The sequence below is a fragment of the Bubalus kerabau genome, chromosome 10 (genome assembly GCF_029407905.1).
Source record: "Bubalus kerabau isolate K-KA32 ecotype Philippines breed swamp buffalo chromosome 10, PCC_UOA_SB_1v2, whole genome shotgun sequence".
Lineage (NCBI taxonomy): Eukaryota > Metazoa > Chordata > Mammalia > Artiodactyla > Bovidae > Bubalus > Bubalus kerabau.
The window spans coordinates 97,498,342-97,522,500 of record NC_073633.1 but is presented as its reverse complement, the minus strand read 5'-3'; the positions used below and the strand labels follow the sequence as shown (position 1 = coordinate 97,522,500).

Here is a 24,159-nt window from a genome sequence, read left to right as displayed (position 1 = left end):
TTGCAGGAGGATTCTTTACCAGCTGAGCTACCAGGGAAGCCCCAAAGTTTCCCATCTTTAAGGTCCCAAATAATACAAAAAGGTGTGTGTGTGTGTGTGTGTGAGAGAGAGAGACATATAAGTATGTTAATGGGTTGATTTAGCCATAACCTCTCTCCACCCATCCATCCAACCACCCTGCAGATATTTGTTTTGCGTTTTCCCTGTGTCAGGTACATGCTAGATGTGGGGAATACAGCAACAAAACAGAACACAATCGTGCCTCCATGGCGTTTACGTTCTGTGGAGGATGAAGACTGAGAACCGATAGTGCTTATCATTCAGTTTCTCACCTGGTCTGCCAGACAGGAAAACTTCTTGAAGAGTCAGCGTGTCTGCAAATGCCTCCATTAATCAAAACATCCCCTCCCACCGCAGGGTATCTGTGCAGTTTCCAGAGCTCCTTGAGCCCACACATCTTGTTTTAGGCCTGTCCTGCTCATTGGTGCCGACGGTAGCTCTCCTGCTTAGGAGAGCGCTAACCTCTCAGGCTGTGACCCTGGGAGCCCTCTTGTGCCAGTTCGTTCCCTCCTTCTGGTGCAGTTTGCTGCACTTGAGTGGCTGTTCCTCATGCACATTGTGGTTCAAGTGAATTTTGTTGTTGTGTGTGTGCTCAGTCGTGTGCGACTCTCTGCGACCCCAGGGACTGTAGCCCGCCAGGCTCCTCTGTCCATGGAAATTTTCCAGGCAAGAATATTGGAGTACATTGCCATTTCCTACTCCAGGGGATCGTCCCAACCCAAGGATTGAACGCCTCTCTTATGACTCCTGCATTGACAGGTGGGCTCTGAGCCACTGTGCTACCTAGGAACCTAATGATCACAATGCACGTGTCTGTTGCTAATTTTCCTTATTGGTTTTAGCTGGCTTACAGAGACTAGTATAGGATCTAGATGTCTTTACTGAAACAAAATATTCCAATTTTTCACTTTTAAAGTGAGGGAACCTGAGCCTAGAAAGACTCGGTAATTTGGTCAAGTTTGACATATAGTTTATAATAAAGAATCCAATCCAGAACTCAGGTATCTGAACTCCCAGTTCACTGTCCTTCCCATCGTAATTTGTTTTTGTGAAAGATAAGTATTAAGTTAAAAAACTCAACATTACGGATTCATAAAAACAGCTTCAGACTTGTCCAAACCTAACTTTCCACCTCTTCTCACATTAAAAAACAAGTACGTATTTCTACTGATTTAGCTATTGTATTAGTCAGAGTTCTCCAGAGAAGCAGACCCAACAGAGATTTATTATAAGGAATTGGCTTTCATGTGATTGTGGAACTGAAAGTCCCAAGATCTGCAGTTGGCAAGCTAGAGACATAGGAGAGCTGATGGTGCAGTTCCAACATGAATCTGAAGGCCTGAGAACCAAGAAAGGCGATGCTACAATTTCCAGTCCAAAAGCCATTAGCCGTATTTCAGTTAAGTCTAGAGACTGGAAAAGACCAGTAACCCAGCTCAGCAGTCTGGCAGTAGGAGCCTCCTCTAACCACAAGAGGGCCAGTTTTGTGTTCTATTCGGGCCTTCAACTTCAGTTGAAGGCACCCACATTCGAGAGGTCAATCTGCTTTCCTCAGTACGCCTAGCCAAATGTTAGTGTCATCTAAAAACACCTAGAGTAATGTTTGACCGAATACCTGGGCACCTCATGGCTCAGTCAAGTCAACACATGAATTTAACCATCCTATCCATACTAATAACTGCAATTTTAAAGCCCACATTTAGATCAGTGAATGACATACCAGCTATTAAGTAGCATCAGTCATTGAGAACTGAGGTTGTAAACTTAGAAAAGAGTCAAAGTAGGTGATAATTGAAAGTGCAGTCAAATACGGATATTGTTATCTAGAAAAGTCTTTACTCATAATTTAAAAAGTGCCTGCTGTTGCTCACATATTTTGAAGTTTCAGATTCTTATGGAATCTTCTTCAGGGAGTTCTACCTTTCCTGTTCTTCCATACTACAGGATCTAACCTCATGGGTGTACCTGTCTGATTCTATCTTTGCAAATACAAGCTGCTTTGCATCTACCTGGTACAGAAATCTGGTTTGGCTTTGTCATCTCTAGGTAGGTCTATGCCTACCTTCAACTCTTATCTTTATCTTCATGAAATGGTGATTTGAGATGGGTTTCTGAATTATAGACTTCCCTGCTGGCTCAGACGGTAAAGCATCTGTCTACAATGTGGGAGACCTGGGTTCGATCCCTGGGTTGGGAAGATTCCCTGGAGAAGGAAATGGCAACCCATTCCAGTACTCTTGCCTAGAAAATCCCATGAACGGAGGAGCCTGGTGTCCTTGGGTCACAAAGAGTTGGACACGACTGAGCGACTTCACTTTCCTTTTCTGAATCATTGCAATCACAGGAGTCCTAATTCAGTGGCCCTAATCCATAGTGCTGTAGTGGACCTTATCATATTAAATGATAAGAAATTGTGCAAAAGAGTGTAGAATGAAAGAATTTGAATGCAAATATGAAATGTGACCTTTGCTGAGTGTACATTTGGCCTTCTTTCTCTTTAGGAACTGATCAGTTTTGTGGTTTCTAGTCCATTGCTCTAGACTTCACCTAAGTCAGAGTCACAGCACACAAACACACGTGTGTGCACGCAAACACACCCCCCCACCACCACTTCCTTCACACGTTTTCCAATCTGTCTCCCTACAGTGAACTGTGGTAGCTACAGCTCATCTGTCTAGCCTGCCTCTCCTGGATCCTTGGTCTCTAGTCCTGGAAATACTTTCTGATAAATACTTTCTATGTGGTCCAAGTGGGGCTAATCTGTCACTCTGCTCACCACCCACCACTCTCTGGGCAAAGGCACAGTCTTCTCATTGGAATCATTAGCATAAGAACAGTGTAAGTCTAGAGCTCCCAGTGTCCATTTTTGCCACCATATTACAAGGCTGTCTGAGAATAAACCTGTGCAGAGGTAAGAGCAGTTGGTGGTGTGAGCAGAATGAGAAAGTTTGGGTGATACAGTTTATTTTCAGCTTTAAAATGAGGGTTTGGTCCACAGTAATGTCCACAGCTAGGTACACTGAAACTACCATATGCTGGACACTTTGCTAAACACTTTCCATGCATGAATTTCATTTAATATTCATAACAACTCTTTGAGGCATATGCTTTTATCCTTATCTGACCCCACTAACAGAGAAAACTGAGTCTCACAAAACCAATCATGTGTAAGGTGGTTAGGATGAATTTTGTTCATCATTTGAAGTTTGCTTCTATCAGTATCTGGCTTAATGAGGTGATAGCAAAAGGGGTTTGTCAAATAAATAGATAAATCAAGATCTCGCTGACCTCAAGACTGCCCTGTAATCAGTGGAAACAAATGGAAACATTTATTATAGAATGAAATTTTGCCATTTGTGACAATACAAATGGACTAAGAGGGTATTAGCTAAGTGAAATAAGTCAGAGAAAGAAAAATACTGTATGATTTCGCTTATATATGAAAGTGAAGTCGCTCAGTTGTGTCCGACTCTTTGCGACCCTATGGACTGTAGCCCACCAGGCTCCTCCATCCATGGGATTCTCCAGGCAAGAATACTGGAGTGGGTTGCCATTTCCTCCTCCAGGGGATCTTCCCAACCCAGGGATCAAACCCAGGTCTCCTGCATTGCAGGCAGACAGTTTAACCTCTGAGCCACCAGGAAACCTAAAAAATAAACGAACAAATGTTTATTTGTTCGTTAGGAAACAGACTCAGATGCAGAGAACAATCTAGTGGTCACCAGAGGGAAGGGAGGTGGGGGGAGGATGAGTGAAATAAGTGAGGGAGATTAAGATGTAGAAACTTCCAGAAACAAATGAGTCACAGGATATAACACACAGCCTGAGGAATATGGTCAGTAACACTGTAATCTTTGTTTGGTGACAGATGGCAACTAGACTTATCATGGTGATCATTTTGTAATGTATAAAAATATCAAATCACTATGTTGTACACCTGAACTTAGTATAGTACTGTGAATCAATTACACTTCAACTTTAAAAAAATAGAAAAAAAGTCAACCGTGGTGCTCCCAAGACTGAGATGTGGACAGCTTAATAAAATCTTGATTTGCATAAACAAAAATGAATAAACTGAAACAGTCGTTCACTTGATTAACTACCTAAATTCCCTGAGTAGTTATCTAGGTTGTTACCAGGTTTAACAGTTTATGCTTCCAAGAAATTTGAAATGATTAAAGATAGAAATGAATATATATTGCCCTCAGATTCAACATTTATCTTTCAGTAAAATATAAGGAAAACATCTATTTATCCATCTGACTATCTAGTCTGAATTGATCTTGAGTTGTTTTGACATGAATATCATAGATTTCCTTTTAATTCATCAGAGATCCCAAGGTACTGGTCCAGAACTTTTGGTCACACATATGAAACCCACACAAAACAACTTATATTTCAACAATTATTTTTCACCCAAAGCCAGCAATTTCTTATATTTCAGCCTAATAAAAAGATTGAAAAGCTGTGTATGTGTGTGTTCATCTATAGAATATATCAAGTTGTTTTGACCCTAAGTGTATTTTTACAAGATTTACATAGTTACGATTATTAGTTAAGGGTACTCAGTTGAGTTATTATTCAGGCTTTCTCTGAAATATAATGACTACTTCTAAGTAATATATATACCCTTGTGTTCTTTTAGTTAGCATAAAGTTGACAGGAAGAAAAGCAGCTCTTCTGGGCAATCAATTCCATTTCAAAGAATAGATTTACTGCATAAGAGGCTTTTAGAATAAACATAGCCTGAATATTAAGATTTCCCCTGCTAGTGCTTCATATTTTTAAGCAGAACTTTAGCTTTGGTTTAAAGGTTTCAGTTCGATTTTTGGATTACAGGTAAGTTTTCTGTGTTTCACTATAACATATTGAGTTCACAGGCTGCTGCTGCTACTGCTTCTGCTGCTAAGTCGCTTCAGTCGTGTCCGACTCTGTGCGACCCCATAGACAGCAGCCCACCAGGCTCCCCCGTCCCTGGGATTCTCCAGGAAAGAACACTGAAGTGGGTTGCCATTTCCTTCTCCAATGCATGAAAGTGAAAAGTGAAAGTGAAGTCGGTCAGTCGTGTCTGACTCTTAGCGACCCCATGGACTGCAGCCTACCAGGATCCTCCGTCCATGGGATTTTCCAGGCAAGAGTACTGGAGTGGGTTGCCATTGCCTTCTCTGGGGTTCACAGGCTAACTGAGCTTAACTATACCTCATTATGATCTGACTCCTAATATCATCTCTGTCCATCCATTCCAACCTCAAACCTGCCTTTTCTCCAATTTTTCTCAACTCAGTAAATATCCCCAGATGTTTAACTCAAAAGCTTGGAAGACGCCTCTGGCAGACTGATAATGCTTTTGCACGTTGAAAATAAAATGCATAGTATTCTAAAGGAAATCGAATATACTAAAATACAATTACCAAAATATTAAAACAGATTTATGATTTTTAGCATGTAGGTTTATTAACATGTTAAATATAATATCTAAAAGTGATGTGATAGACTAAGTTTCCAGATGTCTACAACAACAGAATATGAAAACCTCTGTGATTCCTATTGATGACAATGTTGCAAACACTCCTGACGCAACTGTGGCTTGAGCCTATATTCATAATTGAAGGACATGATGAACTGTAGTTAGATACCTGTGAAAATTAAAATGTGATTTTTTTTCCCCACCCAAGTTCATGGATCCCAATAATGAAACCTAAAAAAAATACGTGAAGAGATCTGGTGTCCCAAAGGGGAGAACCACAGAGCAAGTGCATTCCAGTACAGGAAGGGAGACGAGGAATTCCTCATGCAAGAGAAAGTCTGCAAGGTTTTGGTCCCAAGAGTAGAAACGTCACCTCACCATCTGTTACTACCTTGGGTAGGGGCCAGGAAGAAATCGCTGCTGGGAACAGCTTAGGAGGCTCTGTCCTAAGCAAGGGGGCTCCCGGCTTCAGTAAAGGACCTCTGCGGTCCATTAACCATGGCTTGGACAACAGGTATTTTAGGGGTATGGACTGGAGATTTGAAGGATCTCCCAGAGTGTCTTCTATGGGGAGGTATTGGACCTCTTCATATTGTACATTCTCAGGTTATAAAGGTGTGGCGAGAGAACCACAAAAGAGCAGGAGAAAGCATCAGAGTTCAATTTATTTTAAAGATAAAGAATTTCTGCACATCTAGGTTTTATACACACACACACACACACACACACACATCATTCCCACTATACACATTTGACTCTCTTCCTTGTCTTAATCCCCAAAGCCAATCAACTGGCCCATCTTGTTGGCTCTGAGTTGGACTGTCTCTCCCATCACTGAGGCTTAGGCTACTGTATTTCTCGGCCCAGTATTCACTCTTGCCACCTCCAAAACATTTTCCACCCTGCAACCAGGGGTGTTGAATTTTCTTTCCAAAACACCAATCTCAAAACGGAATATGGCTTACCTCTCCCTTAGAATAAAGTTAACCAAATTCTTAACCTTCTCTGGACAGGCCTGTCTAATTCTCTCAGCCTCATCCTCCTTGACTTTTCCCCTTGCCTCTCTAGACCACAGTAGTGACTGCATTTGCTGCACTCCTGCATTCAGGCCATTGCATATACCATTCTGTCCCTGGCGTTCCTCCATACCAACGCATATGTGGATGGCGCCCCCTAGGGCTGGCGCAGGGCACTACCTGTTCAGCCTTATGCCGTAGCCCTCTTCCTTCTTCCCTTTCACTCCTCCATAGAGATACCTATACATCCAGGTGTCTATGTATGTATTATTGAAGTATAATTGACTTGCAACATTTCAGGTGATACAGTGATTCAATATTTTTACAGATTATATTCCATATACAGTTATTATAAAACATTGGCTATATTCCTTGTGTTGCATGGCACATCCTTGCATCTTATTTATTTTATACCTCCCATGGAGATATTTTTATCTGACCCTCTGGCTTAAGTTAATTGCTACGTGTTGTCCCAACAGAAACTGGTACTTTCTTTTCTAAACATAGTACTTTTGTTTGTTATCCCAGTAGACTATAAGGCCCATGAGAATAATTGCCATGTGCGCCTTAGGACTACACCTCCTCCCTCTATCCTCCCCTCCACCCCACGCTTTCCCACCTGTCTGTATCCCACCTGTCAACTCCTTCCCACTCAGTGCCCACATACAAACCTCACCCGCTCATTGCATGGCTGCATTCAGAACCAGTTTAACCTAAAATCTGTGTCAAAATTACTCTTTATTATGCTGTGTGTAGTTTCTCTCCCACCCTTGGAAAACCAAAGGTTGAATTAATTCATGCTACTGGATGACTGTTTCATTTATTCAATTAAAATTCTCAGTTACCCCAAATGGAATCTTACACAAGGTGAAGTGAAAATATTCTCATTACTGAAATACACAAGTTAAGCAGTATGATCATCACATTAAGTCATTAAGACATTGATGCTTTTGAACTGTGGTGTTGGAGAAGACTCTTGAGAGTCCCTTGGACTGCAAAGAGATCCAGCTAGTCCATCCTAAAGGAGATCAGTCCTGAATATTCATTTGAAGGACTGATGCTGAAGCTGAAGCTCCAATACTTAAGCCACCTGATGGGAAGAACTGACTCGCTAGAAAAGACCCTGATGCTGGGAAAGATTGAAGGCAGGAGGAGGAGGGGACGACAGAGGGTGAGATGGTTGGATGGCATCACCAACTCAATGGACATGAGTTTGAGTAAGTTCTGGGAGTTGGTGATAGACAGGGAGGGCTGGCGTGCTGCAGTCCATGGGGTCGCAAAGAGTTGAACACAGCTGAGCAACTGAACTGAACTGACATTAAGTCATTTATTAAGTCATTTGTTAGGCAGCTTTCATGTACTAACCTCTGAACTAAATAGAGGAGACAAGTAAATGACCCTGAAAAATACATGGGCAAATGGCAAAGACAAATCAGTAATTAAGTAGAGGGTATTAGCTGCTATTATAGAGCATTGCTGAGCTTCCCTGGTGGCTCAGACAGTAAAGGATCTGCCTGCAATGTGGGAGACCCAGGTTTGATCCCTGAGTCGAGAAGATCCCCAGCAAAGGGAATGGCTACCCACTCCAGTATTCTTCCTGGAGAATTCCATGGACAGAGGAGCCTAGTGGGCTATAGTCCACGGGGTTGCAAAGAGTCAGATATGATTGAATGATTAAACTACTACAGAGCATTGTGCAATATAGAATCTGAGGTGGTCAGGTTCCCCAGAGGAAGTGACACTTGAACTAAGACATTAAAAACAGATAGAAATCTGCCCTCAAGATAAAGACATCCTAGACAGAGGGAACAACCAAGTGCAAAGGCTAAGGGAAAGCTTAAGCTAAGGGAAGGCATAGTCCATTTGAGGAAATGCAATCAGCTCACTACGGCTGGACTCTACATTTCAAGATGGAAAAAGGATGGATGTGAAACTGATCCTGGCCAGTCTGTCCCAGTGTTATCCACTTATTTTTCATTTTGCAATTCTTTCCTTTCTTACACTAGAGATTCTCCAAAAATTCATGAAAGTTTGAAAATTCCCCAGTGACCCTGAAGGCAATTAAAGAGGAGATCCTGACCTAAGGGTTATGGAAGCCTAAGTAGAGGTTATTTTTATAGATGGTATTTGTAGGTTCCTTTCCAACTTGCACTCTCTTACTTACTTTTGACTTATTCTTTGGCACACAAAGGAGTTTGTGTGGGAACTTGGATTTTAACAGGCTCCCAGGTAATCTGGATGCAAGCTGTCCTGGGGGCCACACTTGGAGAAATACCACTCTGGAGTGTCAGGCATGGCTGACCTCGGTTGTAAAGGGGGCAAGTTTCCATCTGTGCTCTCCCTCCCCTCCTTCCGCCTTCCTGGGACCCTCAAGCTGCCCCCGGTTTACTCTGGGGTCCCTCGGGTCATTACCCTAATGCCAGCCCCTTTCCTCTACCATCCAAACTTACCATCCATAGAATTATCAAGTGTTAGCAGAACATTGGAGCTGGTGGAAACTTGTAACGTGGATAAAAGTGAGGCACTGCCCAAATTCAATTCCTTCCCTAGTTTGCCTCTGAAACCCCCAAGAGCATTTGGCATTCCGTGGACCGTGAAAGCCTGCTATGTTTTTTTTCCTTCATCCCTTGCTGTTCCCATCTCTTGTGCTATTAAAATTTAAGGAGTTACATCCACGTGCTGGATTTCTAACACATATAACACTGTATCTGTTGTTGTTCAGTTACTAAGTCGTGTCCAACTCTTTGCGACCCCATGGACTACAGCATGCCAGGCTTCCCTGTCCTCCACTATCTCCTGGAGTTTGCACAAGTTCTTGTCTACTGAGTCGGTGATAGTATCTAACCATCTCATCTTCTGCCGCCCTCTTCTCCTTTTGCCTTCAATCTTTCCCAGCATCAGGGTCTTTTCCAACGAGTTGGCTCTTTGCATCAGGTTGGCCAAAGAATTGGAGCTTCAGCTCCAGCACTGTAACTGTCTGGATAAAACAAATTGAAATTTTTGCCAGTCTTGAATGCTGTACAACAGAAATTTAATACAAAGTTTTAAATTGACAATAATTACATCTCCCCCATCCTTTGTTCCCCTTTACTGCAAACCAGAATTTTCTATCATTTCCCTTTCAACTTATCCAGCTTCTTTGCCAGCTTCAGGTTTTCAGAGATATTTTTCTAAAAGAGGCTTTCTAGATGAAGTGCAGAACTTTATGGCAAGAAAACTCAGTGCTTATTTAAAGTTTCTCAAAGGGATTTAGGGCGTTTGCAAAGACCAATTTCAATGCTTCAAAAAATAACATGTGACTTAGGTTTTAAGTTTATATTCAAACGTTGATCTAATCCTTCGACTCAGAACCAGTCCTTTCTGTATTTATACCATATAAACAGATTCTAAGATCTCTGTCCTCAACACTCAGATCACCAGTCTATGGAATTGAAGTCAAAATTAAGATCAGGTGGAGATTTATTTTTAAGGAACATCTGATCCAAAATAAAGCATAAATTCTGTTCTCCCTGACACTCTAGTTTCTCCCTGTCATTACAGTTGGCGAAAACTACCTGTGTGAGGAACCAGGTCCTTGGAAAGCACTTAGGAAATAGTTTTTTGAGCTTGCATTCCACTAACACACCATGACTAATAGCAGCAGGAACTGCGACCAGGTCTCCAAGTCATTCTGTGCCTTCTCCGTGGTGTGGGAAGTCTGTGATGACACAGTGCATTAGCTTAGTTTGGCTGCCAACCCAGATCCTAGTTGATGCAACTGTAGCCATCGGAGTGTGTTAGCGTCTAGGAGCATTAGCGGTTTGGTGCCAAAGTGCAAGCAAACCTTCGGGGCTTACACAAACAAGTCCAGGAGGGTGCTCAGCATAAGAGGAAGAGGAGAAGGAGGAAGTGGCACTCCGGATGGTTTTTTGTATGTAGGCTCTCATTTATCAGTCTTTATGTCCCTTGCATGGGGCTTCTCCGGGCTGGCTCAGCAGTAAACAATCTGTCTGCAATGCAGGAGGTGCAGGTTCGATCCCTGGGTTGGGAAGATCCCCTGGAGAAGAAAATGACAACCCACTCCAGTACTCTTGTCTGGGAAATCCCATAGACAGAGGAGCCAGGCAGGCTTCAGTCCATGGGGTCACAAAGCATCAGACACGACTTAGCAACTAAACAACAACATCCCCTAGGTACAGCTCCCCGCCATTCTGGACCCTGACACCCAACAGGGAGATAGTTGTTATCTGGCATCATGTGGATCAGCCAGGATACCTCTAAAATCATGGACTGCCTGCTCACAGTAAACCTGACCGTAGTCTCTGGTCTTACCCTTAAGTTCACATCATCCAGTTTCCTCCTGGGGATACGAACACTCCTGTATGGGCAGACCCTGTAGGGCTCTGAGGAGAACCATCCCTGGCACTGTTTCCACTCCCCTTCAAGCCTGCAAGGCAATGAAAAACAGCCCCTTTTCACAAGAGGGCTGGAGAACCTTGATATAGAACAGATCTCCAAATGGCTTTTGGACTGAAATAACTGAATCAACAAGATATTTTAAAAGTGTTTATGTATTGCATTTCTCAAGTGAAGATGAATTTTATAGACCCATCTCTCTTGGGTATATCTGTTTAAATCCTAAACTAAATATCAGTACACATTTTTTTTCCACAAATCACTTTATGAGTGGGAAAAATCCCACAAATATCAAGACTCAAAAGGTTAACACGTGAAAATACTTTCATCAAGACCTAGGATTATACTCTATCCCCAAATCAAGCCAAGTAAATATAGATAATGCCAGACCAGTAAACAGTGATTTCTCGGACTCTAAAAGGACAGAGTAAATAGCTTTCCTTGAGCCATACGTGTGGTCTGGTATGAAGAGAGAGCTTTGCAGGATGGAATACAAGCTCACTTGCTGTGAAATCCAGGCCAGCCACTCTCCCAGGAAGGCAGTGCCCAGTGTCAATGAGAACTGATTAACAAAGCCCTTGACTCATAACAGTAGAGTGGACTATAAGGAGTGGCTCTAAATTTTCATTAGCTTGAAAAGTCCTAGAGGACAGGGCATGTATGTTCATGTATCACAATGGCACTTATCTAACAAATCCTATATAAACATATGTTCTTATCTAACAAATCCTATATAAACATATGTTCATTAAAAAATCCATATAAATATCTTTACACTCATGTACATCTGTTAAGATCCTCCTTGCAAGAACAACATAGAAGAAAATCATAGTTTCCAGGGGATTTTGCAGAGTCATTGAAACAAACTTTTTTCTAGAAATTACTACATATGGCTAAAAGTTCTAATTATCGTTTCATTTCGGCCATAAATACTATACCATAATTATAAAAATTAGATAAACTAACATAAATGCTGGTTCCCTGAGAAAATAAAATAGACAATTATCTGACAAAATTAATCAGGGAAAAGAAGGGAGACAGCACAATACATAACTGTATTAGGAATGAAAAAGAGGCTACAACTACAAATACTGTACAGGTTTATAAAAATGACTTGAATACTATGAATAGCTTTATCCTCATAATTTTTAATATGAAACTGATAAGTCTCTAGAAAAAAAAAATGAATGACCAAACACATAAATAGAAAAGCATAAACAGACAATGATTAAATTCCATCTATTTATCTTGTTATTTATCTCTAACCCCACAAAGGTACCAGCCTGAATGGATTTACCAAACCTTCAAGAAACTGATACTCCCTTTCTTGTACAAATCATTCTAGAAAAAAAAGAAGGAAGGGAGCGAGGGAGGAAGAGAAGAAAAGTGGAAGAGAGGAAGGGAGGAGGAGGGAGCGTGTCCCAAGTCATGAAGTTCATATAATCTCGACAGTACAGGAAAGGAAAAGCTCACGCCAGTCATGCTTATTCCCTATCTTTAGCTAATTGGCTGCTCACATCTGGGCCTCTGAATCCTGAGACAATGACAGCAAGCCATAAGGGAGTTGATAAGATTTCTAGTAGACCAGCGAGGGCTTCCCTGGTGGCTCAGTCATTAAAGAATCTGCCTGCAGTGCAGGAGACATGAGTTCGATCCCTGGGTCAGGAAGATCCCCTGGAGAAGGAAATGCAACCCACTCCAGTGTTCTTGCCTGGAGCATCCCATGGACAGAGGAGCCTGGTGGGCTACAGACCAGAGGGTCGCAAAGAGTCAGACATGACTGAAGCAACTTAGCACACACGTATGCATGACAGTGAGTGCACAGCGGAACCAGCACTTAGCTCCATGAGTCAGCAATGTCTGTAACAGCATCCTTGGCAATGGATTTGTCTGAATTCAGCTTAAATTAATCGGGGTAAGTTCCTATTACCCCTAACCCTATATCTTGACTGAAATACCTTACAATGGGCAGCTACTAAAAAATATAGCAAATATCCTATGTAATGGTGAAACTTTAGAAGCATCCTCTTTAAAGTCAAGAAGATAGGATGCTAGTGTTGAACGTTGTAATAGAGTTCCTAATCAATGCATTAAGACTAGAAAAAACTAGGAATAAGATGGAAGAAACAAAGTGATCATATTTATATATTCTTCTATAAGGAAAATCAAGAGTTAAGCAAAGTTGGTGCAAATAAAATTAACATACAATCATCAATAGTATTCTTAAACACCAGAAAAAACTCACTTAGAAAATATAATAACTAAAAGATATCATGGAAAAATAAAAAGAAAACTACAAGATAGTTAAAAATGGAAGATACGCAAGACCTCAATGGAGAACATCACTAGATTTGATTGAAAGGAAATTAGAGATTTTTTTGGGTACACCAAAACTTAAAGTTACCTCTATAATAAAGAATTGCAAAAATAAAATTAAATGACTAGGCTATAACTTCCTAGTCAATACATATTTTAAGAATTAAATCAAAAGGCAAGTGATGGACTGGGAAAAGATATTTACTAACTGTATGAAAGTGAAAGTGTTAGTCGCTTAGTCATGTCTGACTCTGTGACCTCATGGACTGTAGCCTTTGGTATACAAACTATATACCAAAGTATTAATACCCAAGATATATAAAGGAGTCCTTGAGGCAATAAAAAAACAAGACAATGTACAATTTATAGAAGAAAAAGTTGAATAAGTATAAAAAATGCTCTCCCTCAGTAGTCATCAGGGCAATGAGAACAAGAAGAATATTCATCAGATTGGTAAATATTTAACGTCTGAGGATGTAGTGAGGATATTTGGAAATAAGAATTTTCATGTATTACTCTTAGAAGTGAATTGCTACAATCATTACAAAAAGAAATTTGACAATGTCTGATAATGCTGAAGTTTGTTACATCTTACAACTCAAAAAATCCCCTTTCCTAGGTGCATACCCCAAAGAATCTGGTACAAGGCAACAACCCAAGGGTGTTCATTGCAATATTTTTCACAAGAGTCAACTTTTGAAAACAAAAGTCATCAATAAGGAACCATTTCCTTATTGATATTAAATAAGCTTTGATATTCCTTAATGTTTAATATTAAATAATATTTAATATTCCTTATTAAATAAAGCTTTGATTAAGTGACATGATAAAATACTATATAGCCATTAAAATAAACTAGACTACATATATCAATAGTAATTTCTCTTGAAGATATATATGGAGTCAAGAAGGTAAACTATAGAATGATACTCAGAATATGGTACCATTAAATAAAATGCTAAAATACAAAACACAATCCTATGGTGTTTATGGATATAGCATATGTGATAAAACTGCAATTGTTAACAATTTTCTTGAGGAAGGGTATTTGTTATAGTACACTGTGTATATTTATGCATTTTAAATGTTCCATAATAAATAACCTACAATTAATATGCAGAGTGTAGCCAGTATGTATATGAACAACAGTGGCCTATACAACAAATGATGCCACTGAAAAACATTTTGCCAACTTGATAACTCCAGAAATTTCATTAAAAATTTTTTCCTATATTTGAGACAAGATCATTTGCTTCCTCTTATAAAGTATAAAGAGATAGAAGTATGGTTACACCAACATTGTTTTAAAAAATATGAAAATGTGGAAGCTATTAATTACAATCACTCCTCTAAACTAACATTGTAGAGCCTGCCTTTAAAAGTGTGGCTATTTTGCCCATGCAATCATATTTAATGGGGCTTAAACTTGATTTTAATTAGTTGTGAACAAAAAAATTATCATCTGAGGACTGTTTATGAGTAAAATACAATTCCATGTCACTTGGGTAAAATGCTCTTGCTGTCTGGAACAGATGTACTTCTATAATCATCAAAAAAGGAAATCTTAAAGAACAACTAAATAGTGTTCTAATATTTAAAGAGAAAAAATACCTATTATTCCTAGAATAATTGGAGCTTTTAAGAATATATTAAAGTGAATACTTTTAAGCTGATGCAGCAAATAGAAAATTGATATGAAAAATTAGCAATTCTTCATATTTTAAGAATAATTCATCTCATAAAAATTAAAGACAGTTTCCATTTAACACTTATTTGCTTTATTTTATATATTCATATTGGTTCAATTTCAATGCATGCATTCTATACTAGAATGAAAAGTGTAAATTACATAAAGTTTGTATTCAAGGTAAAATTTCTACCAAATTTTATGCTTTAGTTATAGAAAATGGTACTGAGTTTCTTGCTTGTCAGACTCAACTAATCAGCAATCAACATAATTACTGAGTACTGATTACTGAAAACAGGGCACTGCATCCAAATCTCTGTCACAGGACAGAGGAGACCCCCACAAGCTTTCAGAACTGAGTCTGAACACAGGAGTTAAGTGACCTGCCCGAGTCTGATCGATATTACTAGGGCCAGTCTCCAAGGAAGTAAACTATTACATCACCTTACATTTGCAATTATTATTATTATTTTTTTTTTGTAGTCACACAGTTTGCAGTGAATACTAAGTGAAAGTCATAGGTTTGAACCTAAGTGAGCCTATATTCCTACCCTGTTCTGTATATACAGACTTCTTTTTAAATCAGAACACTTCTCATTGATTATTAGGGGAAAAAAACTAAAGGTGATTTAGAAATCAAATAATCCAGCCCTGCTGGTTTACAGATGAAAAATGTGAAAATCCATCACTCCTCATTCCTGAAGTGCAGGCTGCACATAGTGACTTCCCTCCAAAGAGCACAGCATTGAAGGGGAGGAAAAAAGTAACTTTAGAGTGGGGAAACCTGAAAAACCTGAAAAAGGTTAATACCAATAGTGATAGATCATACTGATACGATAAGAAAAGAATAGCATTTTCCTTCCAAACACCTGTAATTCCAGTCTAATCATAAGAAAAACATCAAATTCCAATTAAGGAAAATTCTTCAAAATACCTGACCGCTACTCTTCAAAACTGTCAGGGTCATCAAAAACAAGAAAACGGAGAATGTCAGACTCAAGCGGAGCCTAGGGAAACACGATGACTGATTTTGTCTGCTTGGCAGACAAAATACTATAGGCTGGGTGGCTGAAACAGACTATTTCTCACAGTTTTGGAGACTGGGAAGCACAAGATTGTGCGGCTGAAGATTCAGCTCCCAGACAGCAGAAGGCAGCTTTCTTGCTTTATCCAGAGTGAGGGCACTCTGCTCTCTCTCCCACTTACTATAAGGGCACTAATCCCACCACAGGGCCCCACCTTAGTATCCACAATTAAACCTAGTTACCTTGCAAAGACCCCACCTCCAAACACTATCAACTTGAGAGTTCAGGCTTCACTATAAGAATTTGGATGGGGGAGGGGAGAAAAATGCAATCCATAATAATAACAAAACATCATGTGGTGCCTTTTAAAACGTTTTTTAATATGAGCCATTTCAAAAGTCTTTATTGAACTTGTTACAATATTGCTCCTGTTTTACCTTTTGTTATTTTGGGCTAGAGGCATCTGGGATCTTGGCTCCCTGACCAGAGATTGAACCCATGCTCCCCGCATTTGAAGGCTACATCTTAACCACTGGACCACCAGGCAAGTCCCTAATGTGGTGTCTCGAATGGCATCCTGGAATAGGAAAAAGTCGTTAGGTAAAAATTAGGGAAATATGGCTAAAGTGTGAACCTGGTCAAGGAGTTAAGATCCTGCATGCCACCTGGCCAGGAAGCCAAACGTTAACCAGAAGCAGTGTTATAACAAATTCAATAAAGGCTTTAAAAATGGTCCATATTAAAAAAAAAAGACACTTAAAAAAAGTGAACCCCAAAGAAGCTAAGCAAGGCAGTACCTAAGTCAAAAAAATGCTGCGGTGAAACCTGGTTATCCCTCATGCTGTGTGGGCAGGTTATTTTCCCTCTTTAAGCCTCTGCTCATTTGTAAAATGAAGGTGGTAATATCTGCCCTACTTATTTCCCAGTGTTATTATGACATCAGTTGAATTAATACATGCAAAAGCAATTTAATCAAAGGACATGTTATTAAGCATTTTGCCCAAGTCCCATAGCTATTACAGGCACAGGTAGGTCGAATTATTTAGAACTCTTATCTGCTCTTAATCATCCAGCCCTCTTCCCATCACTCCTACCTGATCCCAAATTCGAAAACTTCTGTAGCCCAGCAGTTTCCAGGGCACATTAGTCAGATTATAATCTGTGGCAGTTATAATTTATCTTCCTAATTAGGGCTGCCATCTCAAAAACTGCCAATGCTTGTCTTTAATGTTGGCCTGTGGGATGTGGCATGCAGACCAACACACCTTGAAAAGCAGTTCTGTGAATAAATATTGATTGTAAGTCAGTATTTCTGTATGTGCAGGAAAGCATGTTTTTCTGTTAAACATAATACGTTAGGGGCTTCCCTGGTGGCTCAGTGGTAAAGAATCTGCCTGCCAGTGCAGAAGATGCAGGTTTGATCCCTGGGTTGGAAATATCCCCTGGAGAAGCAAATGGAAACCCACTCCAGTATTCTTGCCTGAGAAATTCATGGACAGAGGTGCCTGGTGGGTTACACTCCATGGAGTCGCAAAGAGTTGGACACGACTTAGCAAATAAACAACAACAATAATACTTTATAGCTGGTTTCCGAAGTGCAGTTTCCAAGACAATATTCTGGGGTACAGGAAAAAAATAGAACCTTTACTTATAATTGAAAAACTTCTGGATGTCTGTTTCTGTCTGTCTTATAATTTCCATGGTGTGTTAATATAGTAGTATGTGTCTACGAAACATGCACACAAACACATATATTTTAAAGTGCTGATTGAGACCATGTTCACAAAAATGTTTGGACACCATATCATTAGTAGTCAGGAATAACTGAACCACTGAGTAAGCGAATATAAGCTAGATTCTTAGGATTTTTTTTCCCTCTTAATACAATAGCAGAGACAAGTAATACATTTTCGTCTTTAAGGAGGTTTTCAAACTATAGGCTTTGCCACTTACAGAGTATACATGTTGCACAAATCATTTAATCTCTCTCTGCCCTGGCTCCCTCATCCTTTAAATGGGAATCATAACATTCAGATGGTAAAGAATTCCCCTATAATGCAGGAGACCCAGGTTCCATCCCTGGGTTGGGAAGATCCTTTGGAGAAGGGAATGGCGACCCACTCCAGTATTCTTGCCTGGAGAATTCCATGGACAGAGGAGCCTGGCAGGCTACAGTCCTTGGAGTCGCAAGAGTTGGACATGACTGAGTGACTTTCATTTCACAACAGTATAACCTCATGTTGCATTGGGTTAGCCAAAATGTTCGTTCAGGGTTTGCCATACGCTGTTACAGGAAAAACCCAAATGAACTTTTTGGGCAATGAAATATCTCCACATAGGGGAGGGATGAGGAGAAAACCCTGGTTTCAGTCAGGATGGCAGCTTGCTTAATCTAAAAGCCAAGGCATTGCAAAACCTGCAGACCACACCATTAGCTTTGGCCTTCTCCTTGTTCTTCAGTAAAACTTGAACCTGACTTTCAGAATCTCTGAGACTGAACACTTGAGAAACAATGAGGTGCAGGCCACTGCGCCTGAGTGCTATGGAGTGAGCCGCTAGGAACTGCGCAAGCTGTCGCTAGGACCATACTCGCCAGGAAAGAGTAACTGGAGAGGCACATACAGTCAGCTCAGTGCCCCTGCCATGGAGCTGTCTTTTGTAAAGAAGTTACGGTTAAAAGTGTGAAGTCACTGGCCTACATGATTGTTGACGGACGTTCCGACTAAAGCAGTAGGTAGATTCTGGTAATGATGCTGAAAACGAATTGGTAGGATTTGAAGCGACTTAGCAGCAGCAGCAGCAGTGACTAACTGAATGTGGAAAGTAAAGAAAGGTGGAGATTTGGAATTTCTGGCTAAAGCTAGTAGGTGCAGTACAATGTGGTTGAAACTGAGATTAAGAATGAAGAAGTACAAATGTTGTGCAACTCTTCTGGGATGGGGAGTAGGGATGATGGTCAGGGGGTTGGTAAGAAGAAGACGAGTTTTGGCCGAGATGAACTGAACTTGAGGTCACTGCAGGTCATCCAGGTGGGCGTGTCTAGGAGACAACAGGAAAGTGGAAAGTACCAGGAAGAGTTCAGGGTTAATGATAAACCCGAGCAGTCATTATCATCCAAGTGATGGCCAACATGTTAAATTTGATGAGACTTTCCTTTTTCCTTTTTGGTTTATTCAAATTATATTCCTTTAGAAGGGTACTTAAATCACTTTCTTATGACTCTCTAAAAGAATGATTCATTGAGCCCATGAATAAAAGATAACATTCTAACATGTCTTTTAACTGTGGTTCATTGGTGATACAATGAAAGTAAATGGAACTAAAACAAACCAATCAATAGAGGTACATCTTAGGATGAGGCTTTGAAATTTTTATACAATGCAGTAATTCACTGAAGAACATTAAGAGAACAATGTAAGATGAGCAGACAGTTTTACAAGGTGGCAAGAAGTAACTAATTGTCTGTTACTTTACTGTGATTTTACCAAAGTGACTTTTGGTTAACTCTATTGTATGCTCATTATGTTACTGAACTGCATAATAATATGTTTGCTTTAATATTGCTCAAAAGAAAAAATATCTTTCACATAAGCCATAATATGCTACTGCCACATGAACTGCATTTCCTTGCCGAAAAATTGAAGAAAAATTTACTACTTGTCTATTGCACAGCTGCCAGCTAAGTGACATAAGCAAGTCCCAGAAAGACAAACAAACACTGGGTAAGATTTTCTAAGGAGCCCGGTTGTCTGCAAAAAGAACAAAGGTCAGTATCTCAGTGAAGGTCAACCTTTCATGAGCAAGACTCAGGAGACGAGATGGGAGGAGGATCCATTTGTTACAGAAATATCATAATCTATGGAAATATCAACTAGAATAAAAATTAGCCTGCAACATTTCAAATTGGCAGTAAAGAGTGAGAAGAGAGCTTTAGGGCAGCAGTAATCACAGAGTTGAGTAAAGGGTAACGGACAGGATTTTAGCTGATTGAACCTAAGCGGGAGTTGCAAATGTATAGTCTTCCCTTTAAGAGAGAGAATGGGTTTTTACAATGGGAAAATTAGATAATATTTGTAGATAGTGGTAAAGGACAGAGCATGACAGTAACAGTAAATGTAAAATGTTTATTATTTGCTAGGAATTATTATTAGTCAAGGCTATGGTTTTTCCTGTGGTCATGTATGGATGTGAGAGTTGGACTGTGAAGAAGGCTGAGCGCCAAATAATTGATGCTTTTGAACTGTGGTGTTGGAGAAGACTCTTGAGAGTCCCTTGGACTGCAAGGAGATCCAACCAGTCCATTCTGAAGGAGATCAGCCCTGGGATTTCTTTAGAGGGAATGATGCTAAAGCTGAAACTCCAGTACTTTGGCCACCTCATGCAAAGAGTTGACTCATTGGAAAAGACTCTGATGCTGGGAGGGATTGGGGGCAGGAGGAGAAGGGGACGACAGAGGATGAGATGGCTGGATGGCATCACTGACTCGATGGACATGAGTCTGGGTGAACTGCGGGAGTTGGTGATGGACGGGAAGGCCTGGCGTGCTGCGATTCATGGGGTTGCAGAGTCGGACACGACTGAGCGACTGAACTGACTGACTGAGCTGAGGAATTATTCTAAGCACTTTACACAGATTTCATGCTATTTTTCATTACACTGAGGTAGGTATTATTATTATCTCCATTCTATAACCCAGGAAACTGAGGCACAGGGAAGTTAGGTAGATTCATTCAGCCAGGTCCCACACAACTGGTGTCAGCGATAGGATTTAAATCCAGCCAGGGACACTACAGTCTGTGGTCTTAACATCTACACTTTGCTGGAAAGGGGAAGGTGTAGGAAAATAGAGCCCTAATGAATATGCCATATGCAAATATGTGAGTGAATTAAGAATACATATAACTCACTTCAGTTTGGGCCAAGTTCTGCTTCTGCTGCTCTGCTGCTGCTAAGTCGCTTCAGTCATGTCCGACTCTGTGCAACCCCATAGACCGCAGCCCACCAGGCTCCCTCCTCCCTGGGATTCTCCAGGCAAGAATACTGGAGTGGGTTGCCATTTGCTTCTCCAATGCATGCATGTGTGCTAAGGCACTTCAGTTGTGTCCGACTCAGTTCTGCTTCTATGAGTTACCAAAAAATTGTCCCTGTCCAGAGTGTCTGAATTTTGGATTCATGGATAAAGAACTGTGCTCCCACAATAGCTGAGCATGTCAGGAAAGGAAGGGAAGAAGTGACTGTGGGGGTGGTGGGTACAGCCTTGGAAAGGGCTGGGAACACCCGTTCCTTTGTGACGAGAGAGAGGGGGAAAGGAAGACCAACAAAGCTAGGTCCCAGCCTTTCACTCCCAACTCCCACCAGCAGCTCTGTGCTACTTCCTTATCCAAAGTCAGACAGACACCACACAGGATCACCTTCTTCCCTTTAAGGTCTAGCATGACCTGTCCTTGCTTTTCCTGTATTTTACTTAGCCCACCGGAGGGTCAAGGTGATCCTGCACGTGATTCTGCCTCTCCCTTCCAGGTGTTACTAAGAAAATGGAGAAAGACATTGAAAGGGCAGAAGATGCTACTAGAGAGATTCCTTCTAGTTCCAATTTCCCTAGCAATATTCATTCATTATTTTGTTATGCACTGGGGGTGGGGGGAGACACTTTAGAAAACTATTAAAAACTTGGAAGAATGCTTAAGGGACAAGAGAAGCAAAATTGAAAGACTTCATCATGACAACCAACCCCCCTGCCCCCTGTCCCCAGGACGACAGAGAGAGAGAGAGAGACTGAAGATGAATTATGAAGAGGCTATGAATCAGGGCTTCCCAGGTGGTACTAGTGGTAAAGAATCCACTTGCCAGTGCAGGAGATGGAAGAGACATGGGTTTGATCCCTGGATTGGGAAGATACACTGGAGCAGGAAATGGCAATGCACTCCAGTATTCTTACCTGGAAAATTTCATGGTCAGAGGAGCCTGGTGGGCTACAGTGCATGGGATTGCAAAGAGCTGGATAAAACTGAGTACACACACACACACACACACACACGAACCAGGCTGACAGGGAAGGAAAGAATGGGAGTCTGAGTAGAACCAGTGAATTCTGAAAAGTAAGCCTGAATAGCATGCTTTTTTTCCAGAAGGTCTTTAGCATCTGTCACCTCCCAAGCCACCACCAGGCTCAGGTCCAAGGAGCCTCATGTCTCTTTGTTCAGCTGACCGGGGAAGGGGCAACTCAACTGGAAACGGAAGGGAAAGCCTGAAAATGTTCTTAGTGATCCAAGTTGTCCCCTGGACATTTGACATTTTAATCCATAAAAACATCATTGAGCACTCTGTCGGAAGCCAGAATATTTCTGGAGGTGCTTGAGCTAGAGATGAAGCAAAAAACCCCGAGACTGCATTCCGGTTTACAGCTGATTTCTGGTATGGTATTACAATGTCTGGCATCTTAATGGTTAAAAAGCCTTCAGTAAGCTGGCCAGAAAATTTAATACATGTGTGAGATACATTCCAAACAACTGACTTCTGGAACACAATCCTATACATTGAGGACTGACCGTTTTTATACTCCCTTTACCAAGGTTACTAAAATTAGTAGCATAACAGAGATTAAAAATAATATATTCTTGTGACTCGACAGCATGGCAACATCTTCAAACCCAAAGCTTAATTTTAGAGTCAGTATTATTTTATTGGGCATTTTCTAGAACCACAGAGGATGAGTTGGCAAACCATCCCATCTGGCAATATTAATGGAGAAATTCTGCTTTTATCTTTATAATTGAAGTAGCTCTGTGCAGTTTAATTATCAATATGAATGGGGGCACAGGTGGTATGTTGATCTAATCTGCTGATGTTGCAAAAGCGAGAGAAATAGCAAACATGTTAGGTAAAAGTCACAAGGGCTTCCCAGGTGGCGCTAGTGGTAAAAAACCTGCCTGCCAATGCAGGAGATGTAGGACTCGGGTTCGATCCCTGGGTTAGGAAGATCCCCTGGAGGAGGGCATGGCCACCCACTCCAGTATTCTTGCCTGGAGAATCCCTATGGACAGAGGAACCTGGGATTGCAAAAAGTTGGACATGACTGAAACAACCTAGCACACATGCATGGAAGAGATACAAATACTTTGCTCCTCTTCCATCTTCTCAGTGTATTATCCAAAATGGTAGCAGTTTGGAGGATCATGTTGTGTAGAAAATGGAGAGGAAAAAAAATGTATAGCCTAGAAAAGATTTAGTAGGTAGGAGGAGGAAAGTCATTAAATACAAGAGATTATCTCTGATCTGATCTGTGAGACCCAAGTGGACACATCTAAGACCAATGGTGCAAGATTTTCTCCAGTGTAGGAAAGCATAACAATTCTTCAAAAAGAAGGTAGTAAATTCTCTTTACCACATGTATTCAAAGGATGAATGTCATGAATCAAATACAGAAGATTCTTACATTGGGCAGAAGATTAAAGTGGATGATCTTCCAGTTCCTCTTTCCAATATTAAAACTCTATAAGTCCATGAAAATCATAATAACTAACTACTCCTTTTCCCCCCAAGCAACACGATACCCTTAAAATTGGATGCCAATGAGAAAATTCAAGTTGATGCTAAGACTCTAGTTGGTCATACAATTGGGCAATCAAGTTTTAAGTGTTCTTGATGGAGCCAGCCAACCTGGGATTGCCCATTTCCTTAGTCATGGAGATGTACTTTTGGAAACCAAAATCTGTAGCAGGCAAAAATCAGTCCAAACCATGTGGCTTTCCAATAGGGTATGATTACAAAAGAAGCCGAAATTATTATAGCCCAGAAGGGGGAAAGTCAGCAGAATTCATTATCCTTATAAAACACATTCTTTGATCCTTCTTTCCACCATACTGCATGCACTGTTTCTTGGGCTATCTGGTGGTCACTGAGGTCAAGATAATGTTGTACAGCTCTCATTTCCATTACACTGGCTTTAGAGAGACTGGGTGCCAAGATTAGCCATTCCAGCTTCTTTTTAGAATAGTTACAATTTAAGAAATGCAAGTTTTTCATTGTTGGAAATCAATTTGAGTTCTTTAGAAAGTCATACTAGCTTCTTAATTTTTATAAGTAATAATTCAAGGTGTTGTCCCAGGTCAGAGCAAAGATTCTGTATCCTCTTTTTAAACTACTTATTAATCTTTGTGACCATCAGTATCAAATGGGCACTGGGACAGTTCA

The 24,159-nt window shown here is 40.6% G+C and overlaps 2 protein-coding genes and 1 long non-coding RNA gene across 4 annotated transcripts in view; 1 reads left to right on the top strand and 2 right to left on the bottom strand.

Moving 5' to 3' along the window:
* Window positions 1-24,159, top strand: part of CEP128 (centrosomal protein 128) — a 605,049-nt gene that overhangs the window by 37,920 nt on the left and 542,970 nt on the right. The gene's annotated exons all lie outside the window — the stretch shown is intronic.
* Window positions 1-24,159, bottom strand: part of TSHR (thyroid stimulating hormone receptor) — a 153,774-nt gene that overhangs the window by 96,107 nt on the left and 33,508 nt on the right. The window lies entirely within an intron of this gene.
* Window positions 9,470-16,130, bottom strand: LOC129621881 (uncharacterized). The gene is made up of 3 exons (XR_008699786.1): window positions 15,876-16,130; window positions 10,855-10,969; window positions 9,470-10,579 (listed from the first exon to the last, which is right to left on the bottom strand). It is a non-coding gene; the product is annotated as an uncharacterized LOC129621881 (long non-coding RNA).